This window comes from Eleutherodactylus coqui, chromosome 8, assembly GCF_035609145.1.
Source record: "Eleutherodactylus coqui strain aEleCoq1 chromosome 8, aEleCoq1.hap1, whole genome shotgun sequence".
Classification (NCBI taxonomy): Eukaryota; Metazoa; Chordata; class Amphibia; order Anura; family Eleutherodactylidae; genus Eleutherodactylus; species Eleutherodactylus coqui.
The window spans coordinates 24,227,822-24,242,322 of NC_089844.1; the positions used below are offsets into that span (position 1 = coordinate 24,227,822).

At 48.1% G+C, this 14,501-nt stretch overlaps 1 protein-coding gene across 5 annotated transcripts in view; it reads left to right on the top strand.

The window, feature by feature from the left end:
- SEMA5B (semaphorin 5B) overlaps nt 1-14,501 on the top strand; it is a 245,894-nt gene that overhangs the window by 89,928 nt on the left and 141,465 nt on the right. The window lies entirely within an intron of this gene.

Sequence of the window (14,501 nt, forward strand, 5' to 3'; positions counted from 1 at the left end):
GCGCTGATGGCGAGCGGCTGAAAAGCACAGCGGACCCCAGATGATGAACTATTGATGACCTATATTGAGGATAGGTCATCGATACGATTCGTGTGGAAAACCCATCTTAAGGATCCCATCTTATGATCACTTCTTTATTGCATGCAGGGCTTACTAGGCATCCATACACGGCAGCTTTCATAAAGCCCTGGGCCTCCACGGCAAACTATTATCACCCTGCCGTCACGTTAAGAGAGTGGGGAGAACAATGGAAGGGCCCTCCCCACAGTAACTGATGAGATGCCATGGTCAGTGTAGTATCAAAGTAGGTAATCTATTGGTGGGCTATCCTCAGGATAAGCCATCAATAGATCGGTGGAGATTTGCTCCTGGGGACTCCTACTGATCAGCTGTTCACTAAGCTGACTTCTACAGGAAGCGGACGGCTCTGTTCCCACTGCAGTGGCCAGGCTTGGTATTGCAGATCCTTCACTTTAATAGGAACTTTGCCTGTAACACAAAGACTGGCCAGTGTAGTTCTTAAAGCAGTGACCAGGCTTTGTACAGTACTTCGGTCTTTGAAGTGATTGAAAACGTTGCCTGCAATACCAAACCTCACCACTGCACTGGGAACGGAGCTGTTTCTTGCAGAAATCAGCTCAGTGCACAAAACCTACCAGCCTGGCGTACAGTTGATAAGTGGGATCCCTAGCACAGACCCCACCAATAGGCCCTCAATAGATTACAACTGGATAAACCCCTTTAATCAGGTTGAAATAATGTAGACCTGTCCCTATGACAATACTTCCTGGAAAGTCAAGGTACCCTTGATACTCAAAGCATCCAATTGGCATCTAGCTCTTCATTTTTTTTGTTGTAAGGAAATATATGGAATAAGGCATGTCCTTTCGCCAGGTTCCTACGGTGCTGGGTTGGACAAAATACGGGTAGAGTTGTCATGGGGACGCAGACAGAGAAGCTTTTATGACATGAGGCAGCAATAAGATAAATAAAAGCATCATACACACCAAAGAGACTAATGAAAACCTCCTCGTGTTCCTCCTGTACGTTTTCCATATCCGCTGGCCCGGGATCGCAGTGTGGGTGGTGTCGGGGGAGGGGAGGTGTTTGTGGAAAGATTTGAATTTAATTACAATTATCTTCTAAACCACAAGCCCCCCCCCCCCCCCCCCCCCATCATCTCCCCATTATCTAATGATTTTCTGGCTCGATCTTTATTGGATATTGCACTGGAGAGGATGGTGGGGGAGGGGGGCACAAACTTTTATAATTTATGGAATCCATTAAAAAAAAAGCTTGAGAGTTTTATAGAGCAGAATCCAGACCGCCGCCGCAGAGGATGCTGGGAGGGGAGCGCAGACAAGTGCTCACCAGATGAGGCTGCTGGAAACACTTCACTGGAACTGGTTTGTTTTTGCATTTCACTGTTTACTGCGATCACATTTTATTAATTTCCTCTTTACTTTTACTCAATAAACTGGAATGAAAAGTGACAAATAATATAATTGGGGAAGGAAGGGAGTGTCCCCATCCACACAGCTGAAGTCTCCAGAAACCTGACAATTACTTATCCTGTATTATACTCCAGAGCTGCACTCACTATTCTGCTGGTGGAGTCGCTGTGTACATACATTACTTATCCTGTACTGATCCTGAGTTACACCTGTATTATACTCCAGAGCTGCACTCACTATTCTGCTGGTGGAGTCACTGTGTACATACATTACTTATCCTGTACTGATCCAGAGTTATATCTTGTATTATACTCCAGAGCTGCACTCACTATTCTGCTGGTGGAGTCACTGTGTACATACATTACTTATCCTGTACTGATCCTGAGTTACATCCTGCATTATACTCCAGAGCTGCACTCACTATTCTGCTGGTGGAGTCACTGTGTACATACATTACTTATCCTGTATTATACTCCAGAGCTGCACTCACTATTCTGCTGGTGGAGTCACTGTGTACATACATTACTTATCCTGTACTGATTCTGAGTTACATCCTGTATTATACTCCAGAGCTGTATTCACTATTCTGCTGGTGGAGTCACTGTGTACATACATTACTTATCCTGTACTGATCCTGCGTTACATCCAGTATTATACTCCAGAGCTGCACTCACTAGTCTGCTGGTGGAGTCACTGTGTACATACATTACTCATCCTGTACTGATCCTGCGTTACATCCTGTATTATACTCCAGAGCTGCACTCACTATTCTGCTGGTGGAGTCACTGTGTACATACATTACTTATCCTGTACTGATCCTGAGTTATATCTTGTATTATACTCCAGAGCTGCACTCACTATTCTGCTGGTGGAGTCACTGTGTACATACATTACTCATCCTGTACTGATCCTGCGTTACATCCTGTATTATACTCCAGAGCTGCACTCACTATTCTGCCGGTGGAGTCACTGTGTACATACATTACTTATCCTGTATTATACTCCAGAGCTGCACTCACTATTCTGCTGGTGGAGTCACTGTGTACATACATTACTTATCCTGTACTGATTCTGAGTTACATCCTGTATTATACTCCAGAGCTGTATTCACTATTCTGCTGGTGGAGTCACTGTGTACATACATTACTTATCCTGTACTGATCCTGAGTTATATCTTGTATTATACTCCAGAGCTGCACTCACTATTCTGCTGGTGGAGTCACTGTGTACATACATTACTCATCCTGTACTGATCCTGCGTTACATCCAGTATTATACTCCAGAGCTGCACTCACTATTCTGCAATCTCAGACTTTCGATCTGCTAGCATTCCATTCTTGTTCGGTGTCTGCAGTGGTGATTTGCATTTTGGGTAGTAGGGTAACACACTTTATGTATGATATCCTAATTGTTTTGTATGCACCAATTAGTGGAGCTTAGGCTTGTGAATGTGATCATCTGGAGTTCTAAGCTTTTCGGTTAAAGGGGGTGTATATTTCTGCACTTATTTCTCAAAGCTCCAGTGTTTGTGCACTTAAGAAATTGCGTGTTACACAAAACAGAAGGAGGATACATTTATTCCGCTCCTGTGCAGAGCTATGCGTCTCCATGGTTACAGACAGTGTGATTTTGTAGCCATGTGTTTCCTGCTATCTAGAGGTGGATGAAGAGTAACAGACTACACAGGATTTGTTTGTAGTCTGTATCCATGGAGCCGCAAACAGAAGATTTCCATCACGGCTATTTACAATGTTGACTTAGTATCTTGCCATAGTTGCATCAGAGTAGTGATATTAATGGGGGACAGGTAGTAATGAATTAATTAAGCTGCACAAATTAATATTGACGTTTCGCCAATCCTTGATTAGTGGGACCCTCACAGCTCTGGATTATACTGGATACACACATCTGATGTATTTGCTGGGGAATTGACGAAATTATTGAATGGATTTGAGCCTTTTCCTCCTATTGGCCGGCAAGTCTGCGGATCGATCGGCTCATACTTTGCTGTGGATTGATTGTCTGCCATTACTCTGTGCCGGTGACAGGCGCACTTAATGCAATCCGCTCGCCTGCAGGACTGATTCACTACCGACCCCTGTGCAGAAGAAGGATGATGGGCACGGTTTATATGGTTAGTAATGTAATTTTTAGATTTCCGTGTAACAAGTCATACAAAGCGAAGGGATTATAAGAAGCGTCACTAAACCCCTTACCCCAGTCCAGAGGAGCGAGGGTTAAAAAACTATAAAAGAATGAATTGCAGTAAGCTGGTGCAATAATTCAGGCCCTGTAAATGGAGACCGGTTTAGATGCGGTCTCATATATGTAACCGGGTGTTGGGGTGCGTTTACACGTTGCTGATATGCGCAACACCTCATCAGATTTCACCCCTTCCATTTACACATGCAGCATCCATTGAAAATGCCTACCATGCATAAAAAAACGATGTGAAAGGGACGTTTAGTGATGCGCTTTTCTTGCCAATTGCGCCGCACTCGCAGGGAACGTTGTGATTTTACAAGCGCTCATCCATATGAATGCACCCTTGGAGCTAGACGGATCTGTCCTGCAAAAGTCTTCCCCGTACTCTTATAAAAGTAACTGGACCCCTGAGCAAGAATCAAGTAGTAATCATTTCACATCATATATGATGATGCTTAGTGGGGCTCCTTTGGCCCTAATGACATCGGGTATTCTCCGTGGCATACTTCTACGAACGTCTGATGCACTGGTATTTCCCTCCATTCATCCTGCAAACGTCTGGTGTGTTCTCTCAAGGAACATGCATCAGCCCATCTACAGTGGTGCCATGAATGTAGTCGTTGGACTGTTGAGTAATGGAAGAATGTTCTACAGAATGGCGAATCGCCCTACTCCATATTGACACATTGCTTCTGGGTGTGGAGGATGATAGGGAACGCCTTCCACCTGAGCGTGTTATGCCAACAGTTCTGTTATGGTCCGTGGATGTTTTACGTGGCATGGTCTGGGGCTGTTGGTTTAGTGACAATGTGCGTTCATTGAGAAATGTTTCATCACAAGAGATGGTAGAATGTATGAAGCCATTAAAAGGATGCCTCATGGTACCTCGAACTACAAGACGCAAACCAGTGGGGTGAGAGTAGACTAAGAGAGAAGAAAATGAACGAGCAGTGGGGGCTAATGGAGGCTGGATACAAATTTCATACCAATAACAGGCAAATTTTTGATTTAAAACCTGAATATTCATGTATAATATGGAGGGCAGACCGGTGGTGACCTCGGTGCCCAGAAGGTTACTTGGTCTACGTTTATGAATACTTCATGGCAGCACGGGATCATAACGGGAGTGACCTGATAGAAACTGCATCCACCTGCAAGTCTCTGTAGTCTAATGCAGTGATACAATGATGGAGACTGGTAGGATGTACGAGAGTGATACTGAGCGTCACACGCCTTCAATATGCTGGGAAAGGTCTGCTTTTTGGTTATTGTAATTTGTACTATTTCAAAAACCTAATAAAGTGTTATAAAAACATAAAAAACTAACTATTTCCAGCCACCATCCTCTGAGCGCCATCATTTCTGTTGTTCAGTTTTTCACAATAAATTTATGCGCCTTCCGTGTTGGAAAATCACATGGATTAATCCCATTGAAGGGTGAAAATTCTCAACATAGTCCGACAAGCTGTGAATTTAAAGAATTTAAAGTCATCAAGGCGGTACAACAGGGTACTAGAGCCTCCGTGCCCACCTGTATCACATTTTGTATCCAAGCTAGAGGTGGTACAACAGGGTACTAGAGCCTCTGTGCCCATCTGTATCAGATCTTGTATCCAAGCTAAATTGGGTACGACAGGGTACTAGAGCCTCAATGCCTGCCCGTATCACATCTTGTATCTAAGCTAGAGGCGGTACAACAGGGTACTAGAGCCTCCATCCCCACCTGTATCTCATCTTGTATCCAAGCTAGAGGTGCTACAACATGGTACAATAGCCTCCATGCACCCCGTATCACATCTTGTTTCCAAGCTTGAGGCGGCCCAGCAGGGTACTAGAGCGTCCATTCCCCCACCCACCCCAACCCCGTATCACATCTTGTATCTGAGCTAGAGGCATTACAACAGGGTACTAGAGCCAACATGCCCCCCCTGTATCACATCTTGTATCCAAGCTAGAGGCGGTACAACAGGGTACTAGAGCCTCCATGCCTGCCCATATCACACCTTGTATCCGAGCTACAGGCAGTACAACAGGGTACAAGAGCCTCAATGCCCACCCGTATCACATCTTGTATCAAAGCAAGAGGTGGTACAACAGGGTACTAGAGCCGCCATGGCCACCTGTATCACATCTTGTATCCAAGCTAGAGGCGGTACAACAGGGTACTAGAGCCTCCATGCCCACCTGTATCACATCTCTTATCCAAGCTAAAGGTGGTACAACAGGGTACTAGAGCCTCCCTGCCTCCTGTATGACACATTGTATCCAAGCTAGAGGTGGTACAACAGGGTACTAGAGCCTCCCTACAAGAAGTCCGTTCTGCATTATAAATGACCCTTTTGCTCTGATACTGTAATCACTTATAACAATGCCACAATTGCACAGAAAAAGTTTCCTTCCATCTGACAACTTCTAGGGGAGGGACATCACGGACAGTGAGTGTATGTAACTTCTAGGGGAGGGACGTCCACAGACAGTGAGTGTATGTAACTTCTAGGGGAGGGAGATCACTGACAGTGAGTGTATGTAACTTCTAGGGGAGGGAGATCACTGACAGTGAGTGTATAACTTCTAGGGGAGGGAGATCACGGACAGTGAGTGTATGTAACTTCTAGGGGAGGGAGATCACGGACAGTGAGTGTATGTAACTTCTAGGGGAGGGAGATCACGGACAGTGAGTGTATGTAACTTCTAGGGGAGGGAGATCACGGACAGTGAGTGTATGTAACTTCTAGGGGAGGGAGATCACGGACAGTGAGTGTATGTAACTTCTAGGGGAGGGAGATCACGGACAGTGAGTGTATGTAACTTCTAGGGGAGGGAGATCACGGACAGTGAGTGTATGTAACTTCTAGGGGAGGGAGATCACGGACAGTGAGTGTATGTAACTTCTAGGGGAGGGAGATCACGGACAGTGAGTGTATGTAACTTCTAGGGGAGGGAGATCACGGACAGTGAGTGTATGTAACTTCTAGGGGAGGGAGATCACGGACGGTGAGTGTATGTAACTTCTAGGGGAGGGAGATCACGGACGGTGAGTGTATGTAACTTCTAGGGGAGGGAGATCACGGACGGTGAGTGTATGTAACTTCTAGGGGAGGGAGATCACGGACGGTGAGTGTATGTAACTTCTAGGGGAGGGAGATCACGGACGGTGAGTGTATGTAACTTCTAGGGGAGGGAGATCACGGACGGTGAGTGTATGTAACTTCTAGGGGAGGGAGATCACGGACGGTGAGTGTATGTAACTTCTAGGGGAGGGAGATCACGGACGGTGAGTGTATGTAACTTCTAGGGGAGGGACATCACGGACGGTGAGTGTATGTAACTTCTAGGGGAGGGACATCACGGACGGTGAGTGTATGTAACTTCTAGGGGAGGGACATCACGGACGGTGAGTGTATGTAACTTCTAGGGGAGGGACATCACGGACGGTGAGTGTATGAAACTTCTAGGGGAGGGACGTCCACGGACGGTGAGTGTATGTCACTTCTAGGGGAGGGACGTCCACGGACGGTGAGTGTATGTAACTTCCAGGGGAGGGACGTCCACGGACGGTGGGTGTATGTAACTTCCAGGGGAGGGACGTCCACGGACGGTGGGTGTATGTAACTTCCAGGGGAGGGACGTCCACGGACGGTGGGTGTATGTAACTTCCAGGGGAGGGACGTCCACGGACGGTGGGTGTATGTAACTTCCAGGGGAGGGACGTCCACGGACGGTGGGTGTATGTAACTTCCAGGGGAGGGACGTCCACGGACGGTGAGTGTATGTAACTTCCAGGGGAGGGACGTCCACGGACGGTGAGTGTATGTAACTTCCAGGGGAGGGACGTCCACGGACGGTGAGTGTATGTAACTTCCAGGGGAGGGACGTCCACGGACGGTGAGTGTATGTAACTTCCAGGGGAGGGACGTCCACGGACGGTGAGTGTATGTAACTTCCAGGGGAGGGACGTCCACGGACGGTGAGTGTATGTAACTTCCAGGGGAGGGACGTCCACGGACGGTGAGTGTATGTAACTTCCAGGGGAGGGACGTCCACGGACGGTGAGTGTATGTAACTTCCAGGGGAGGGACGTCCACGGACGGTGAGTGTATGTAACTTCCAGGGGAGGGACGTCCACGGACGGTGAGTGTATGTAACTTCCAGGGGAGGGACGTCCACGGACGGTGAGTGTATGTAACTTCCAGGGGAGGGACGTCCACGGACGGTGGGTGTATGTAACTTCCAGGGGAGGGACGTCCACGGACGGTGGGTGTATGTAACTTCCAGGGGAGGGACGTCCACGGACGGTGGGTGTATGTAACTTCCAGGGGAGGGACGTCCACGGACGGTGGGTGTATGTAACTTCTAGGGGAGGGACGTCCACGGACGGTGGGTGTATGTAACTTCTAGGGGAGGGACGTCCACGGACGGTGAGTGTATGTAACTTCTAGGGGAGGGACGTCACTGACAATTAATGTACTTTAAAAGATATTAAATCCTTGTTTAGACCTGAGTTTGCCTTTTTTTATGCTGTCACTAATTGACTCCATCTTGGGGTCTTTGTTCTGCGGTGGGGCATGTTTTCCCTGCGCTGTACAGGTGCGGCGTGTTCTTCCACATGAATGGCTGCCGCCGGGTGACTGACAGTCAGGGTTATTCTGATTTGGAAGCTGTCACTCTGGGTAATTATCTTCAGTATAGATCCTCTATTGAGACCCCACAGCGCGCTGCGCTCCTCGCCGCTTTGACGAGAGAGATATTGACGTCTAGCATCATCTAGAGCCTCTTCAGATCGCGCCGGACGGGTATTTATCTATTTTCTGGCGCTTTCATCTTCGTATTTATTGAAGGAATAGATTAATAGAGACGGTCAGACAAAGAGGCAGAAATCCGCATTTATCGACATTTGCCTTCCAGGGAAATAAAAGTGAAAAACTGCACAGTTAAGAGGTAATGGCGGCCGGGGGGAGCGGCGTCTTGGCTGCGATTGTCCTCCGGAATTCCTATATGGAGCAACACAAATGTAACTGTAAGACGTCCAGGAAGTATAATGGAAACGAACATTAGTAATGCTACAATGGATTCCTAATAGACTGTGAACGTTTCTATCTCTGCTTGCTGACAGTGAATGGGAACATTCTTGCTTAGACTGCTACATAGTTTTTAGTCGTCCGAGCGCTGCAGCTGCTTCAGTCAGATGATCAGTAGGGATGCGGAGCGGCGGACCCCGGCCGATCAACTATTGATGAACTATCCTGGAGATAGGCCACCAATTCTATAGTCCCAGAAAACTCCTTGTTCCCACTCGATGACAGCAAGCAGAGGTCTTGAAGCCACTGAATTTAAATACAAGTGCGTGACTGCTCTTAGGACGCGCGGCGAGTTTACGGGGCCGCGTACGGTGTGACCTGTGTTCTACTGAGTCTCCGACAGATGAAAGCCTCGTAGCCATTGAGGAGATTGCGCAGTATTAACCGCCTCGCAGGGCATTCGCCAACTTTGCCCGTAAAGTAATAAGCGCAATAATCCACGGAGTGTCCGGCGTGGAGCCGCCTTCAGCACGAGTGTTATTTTCATTTTATCGAAAGTTGGATGACAGCCTATATAGACTCCGTCACAGCGGTGGCCCCCGGGGTTATCAGACCCCTGAGTCGGGAATCTGTCCGGTTATGAGGGGCTGGTTGGGAATGTGTCGCTGCCTCAGCACATTCATCGCCATTCAGACGTCCGGGAGAGCCGAGTGATAAGCCTTGTGGGAGCCATGATAGCGGCCATATTGGCCACAACCTGGACTCTCCGGAAAGATATCAGGCGGCCATGGAGAAGTAGGCCAGCGCCACAGTCTTATGGAAGCTGGATCTGTCCCTGTTGCCCCTAGCAACCAATAATCGCGCAGTGTTGGTTTTACCTCAGCAGTACAAGGAATAACAGCTGAGGACCACTTAGATTATATCACCACAGAGGACACACCATGGCGGACAGCCACATACAGCCCACCCTGCGGCTGCTTAGGTCTATACATGCCACAATGGGCCTCACTTATCAGAGCTGACTAACAGGAAGACCGTCCTTGTTGCCCCGAGCAACCTATCACAGCGCAGCTTTCATCTTACCACAGCGGTCTAAGGAATGAAAGCTGCGCTGTGATTGGTTGCTAGGGGCAACACAGGTTTTCTTTCAGTTAGCTTTTGTAATAGTGTGGTGCCGCCTGTACAGCCGTGTCCATAAGCAGTGATCTCCATTATCGGTATCGGTGGAGACCCGGAATCACATCAGTAAGCTTCTATCTTCCCATGCATTCATAATGTTGTGCATCACGGGAAATGTAGTGTTTACCCCGCGGAGCGTACAGTCATCATATGTAGGAAAAGCTGACTATCCTCCTGTGTTATAGAAGCTCAACTCAGTTGTTAGGGGGATGTCTGTCCACAAGCTTACTGACTGTTTCCAATAATAACCAGCAGAATAGTGAGTGCAGCTCTGGGGTATAATTATAATACAGGATGTAACTCAGGGGCAGTACAGGATAAGTAATGTATGTACACAGTGACTCCACCAGCAGAATAGTGAGTGCAGCTCTGGAGTATAATACAGGATGTAACTCAGGGTCAGTACAGGATAAGTAATGTATGTACACAGTGACTCCACCAGCGGAATAGTGACTGCAGCTCTGGAGTATAATACAGGATGTAACTCAGGAGCAGTACAGGATAAGTAATGTATGTACACAGTGACTCCACCAGCAGAATAGTGAGTACAGCTCTGGAGTATAATACAGGATGTAACTCAGGAGCAGTACAGGATAAGTAATGTATGTACACAGTGACTCCACCAGCAGAATAGTGAGTGCAGCTCTGGAGTATAATACAGGATGTAACTCAGGAGCAGTACAGGATAAGTAATGTATGTACACAGTGACTTTACCTGCAGAATAGTGAGTGCAGCTCTGGAGTAGAATACAGGATGTAACTCAGGAGCAGTACAGGAATGTATGTACACAGTGACTCCACCAGCAGATTAGTGAGTACAGCTCTGGAGTATAACACAGGATCAGTACAGGATAAGTAATGTATGTCCACAGTGACTCCACCAGCAGAGTAGTGAGTGCAGCTCTGGAGGATAATACAGGATAAATAATTTATGTGCACAGTGACTGCTTTCTATGATTAGATTGAAGTTATTGATCAGGTCTGGATACTTGTGCATATAACAATATTTCCCTTATTGGGCAGAGCGCCGAATGATTACGCCATCGCGCTCCTCGGCGTTGGGGACTCTTCCTCCTGTAGTAGTATTCCGCTCTAGTCGTCTTTCAGCGTTTTCTCCTTTACAGAATAGATTCTAGTGAAACAGAGATACATTTTATCTTAAGCCATGATGATGATGCAGACATCCTGACACCCTGTACCCATGGCGGCACTCAGTCATCGCCAGCTCCTCCCTGGCACGGTTTTATGGTTGCTGTATGGCGGCAGACCTGCGGCATTGTGGGTGATATGTGAGCCCCCTGAGCCCCCCGGGATCCCTCCACATTATGTTAGTGCTGAGCTGGGAATTCGTCCTTATTAACGTGAGAAATGTCCTCTGCAACAAAGCTGGTGTGCGCCCAGCGGCTCCTGGGAGAGCGGCACGCCGGGTCTGTGATCTGGAGACTGTGGCGGCACCTGAGACAATTCATTGTCCCCTGCAGAGCAGATGCTGCCACGCGGGACCTGCTGTCAGAGGCACGGAACAGCGGGCAGCGCTGCCACCTGCTTTTTAGTGCGCCCGAGCGCCACATTACAGTGAGCCGCTATCAATCTTCTAATGTTGAGTTACTTTACACACATTCAGATGATCGCGCGTTGCGGCGCGTTATACTCGATCACAACCAGAGCCGCAGCCACTGTTCTGTTTTTTTTCCTCCTTTCTGGTCTTTTTCTTATTATTCATATTCCGTTGCGTCTCTATTGCTGCTTTATCTGCTAAAGATGCGCCATGTTGTGGTGCATTGTGGGAGGTGTAGCAGCTAGCTGAAATGTGAATGTAGCTTTGGATGTGACTGGAGTATAAGACAAGACGTAAGCTCAGATCCTTTTCTATCTTTCACCTTTTTCGTCTTTCTTCTGCCTTCATCCTTTTTGTCCTCTTCCGTTTTTAGTTTTTCCCATCTTTTTCCTTCTCCTCCTTCTTTACAGTTTTACTTCCTTTCTCTTCTCCTTTTTTTTTATTTCCTTTGGCTTTTGCTCTTTGCTTTCTTTCTCTTCTGTCTTTGTTTCATATGTCTTTCATTCATCTTTCTCCCTTTTCATTTTTTTCCCTCTGCCTTTGGGCCCCCGGGCCTCCCTCTGCCTTTGGGCCCCCGGGCCTGGAGAGTGCCTTCAGGTTACATAGTTGTAATTGACCATAGAAAGTCTTTGAAGTTTGGTTTCCTGGGAATATGTGCGGTCGATGTGCTGCAGCAGCTCAGCCCAGCAGTATGTGTGGTCAGAATACAATATTATGCAGTGCCGGCGTCCGGAGGAACACATCGACATTCCGGTCAGGATTGGACTCGGTGGATTTCTACCGCCAGCGGCTTTATTGATAGGCTCGAAGCTGAACAGCAGATTAATTGGCCTTAAAACGTAGAGATCTGATTTGCGGCGCAGGAGGCGCTAACAGGCGGCGGTCCAGCGAGGAGGCCGCCGGCGAGATCGGATATATAGTGGTAAATAAAGAGCCCAGCGGAAGCAATTTATATTCTCTTATCTGAAGTTCAGTCTCTTAACTTCCAATCACGGATTTCCTTAAAGGTAAAGAGATTACAAATCGTACCTGTGGCATCCTAATTACCCCCTCACCCGAAAATTACTACATCAACCCCAGTACTCGGATGTCCTGGAAGACCGAGCTGTTAAAGGGGCTGTACCATGATGGAAAGGTATACTGCCCACAGGATAGGGGATGACTTTCATGTTGTGGGGGGTGGGGGGAGTCCAACAGCTGGGATCCCCACTAATATCAAGAAGGACTCCGGTGTGTCTTGATGTAAGGGCAGCGGCGGGTGCAAAACCGCTCCGTTCTTTTTCAGCCGGATCACAGTAAATGGCTTTGTGCGATCTCCGGCAGTCCCTTTGAAGTATATGGAGTCGTAGCATATGTGGGACCACCATCATGGTACATCCCCTTAAAGGGTACGTTCACACGTAGCAGATTTTGGTGTGAAACCAAAATCTGAAGTGTACTTTGTGCTGTGGGTTTTGATGCAGATTCCAAATCCGCACCTACAACTGCGGTAACATTCCGCTGTATGAACTCTTGGCGTTGCTCAGTCCCGCCTGCCGTTATCCAGATCGCCGAGCGGCGGTTCAATCACTCCTGCGAGGCCCAGGGGCTGAGCTGGAGTGGTTACTGCCCTACAATACTCTGACCCCTCAGGGGAGCCTGGCCCCGCAGTAACCCCTTCTTTGGGCCCTGATGTCACTTCCCAGATCAATACCTGCTGTAGTAGTCATGTAATGTTACAGATTCCCACCAGAGATGGGAGTAGATTGCAGGGCCGTCTGTTCGTGTCTTCTGATTGGCCCCTGTGACTTGCTGGAACAGGCCGCACGATAATATCAGGTTGTGACCTCCGGCGCACGCAGCTCCCGCAGTCAGGGCGGAACGCCTCACATTCCCAGTTTCTTTATGTTTAGAAGACTTTCTATTTTAGTAGTTTGTTTTTCTCTGCGGACGGTGCTTCCGCACCCGTATTTAGCCCTCAGCGGCCTGACCATAATGGCGGCTCTGGATGTGGATGTCCCAGATCTCTCGTCGCAGCTGGTTAATACAGAGGATTAGCATGTCTGTCACATCTCCAGGTGACTCTCTCACCTCTCATGTCTGTCACATTCCGTTATCTCCTCTTCCTTGCTGTTACTTAGTTGCATCTTAGTTCCACTTTTCCATCTATCTTCTCTGTGTTACTTTGTTACTTCTGATAGGCTGTTAAAGCTTGTGATATATTGTTAGCCCGCCGTCCTCTCGCTACATTACTGACTTGTATTTATCCTTCTGCATTGCCAATTCTTGTACTTCTCTGTGATAAAGTATTGGCGCCCTCTGCACGTCCGTTACATTGTATCCTCCCTATATCACTAAGTGTTACATTGTATCCTCACTAAGTCTTACATTGTGTTTGCTCCATATATTGCCCGGCGTTCTGTTTACTCCGTATATCACTGGTTGTTACATTGTTTCTTATGACCCTGTTGCGTTGTTTGCTCCGTATATCACTGGTTGTTACATCGTTTCTTATGACTCTGTTGCGTTGTTTGCTCCGTATATCCCTAGCCGTCAGGTTCTTAGCTCCGTATATTGCTTGGTGTTTTATTTCCTCCTTATATTACCTGATGGGACATTATTTGCTCAGTATGCCGCTGCGCCTTCAATGTAGCATTTAGTGCCGTGTGTTTCGCTCCTTATGTTGCTTGGTGTTACCGTGTTTATGTATTTTACTTAAGGTTATATTTGTTTTGTATATTACTTGGCGGGACGTTGCGCCCTCCGTCTGGGCACTTGGCGGGACGTTGCGCCCTCTGTATGGGCACTTGGCGGGACGTTGCGCCCTCTGTCTGGGCACTTGGCGGGACGTTGCGCCCTCTGTCTGGGCACTTGGCGGGACGTTGCGCCCTCTGTCTGGGCACTTGGCGGGACGTTGCGCCCTCTGTCTGGGCACTTGGCGGGACGTTGCGCCCTCTGTCTGGGCACTTGGCGGGACGTTGCGCCCTTTGTCTGGGCACTTGGCGGGACGTTGCGCCCTCTGTCTGGGCACTTGGCGGGACGTTGCGCCCTCCGTCTGGGCACTTGGCGGGACGTTGCGCCCTCCGTCTGGGCACTTGGCGGGACGTT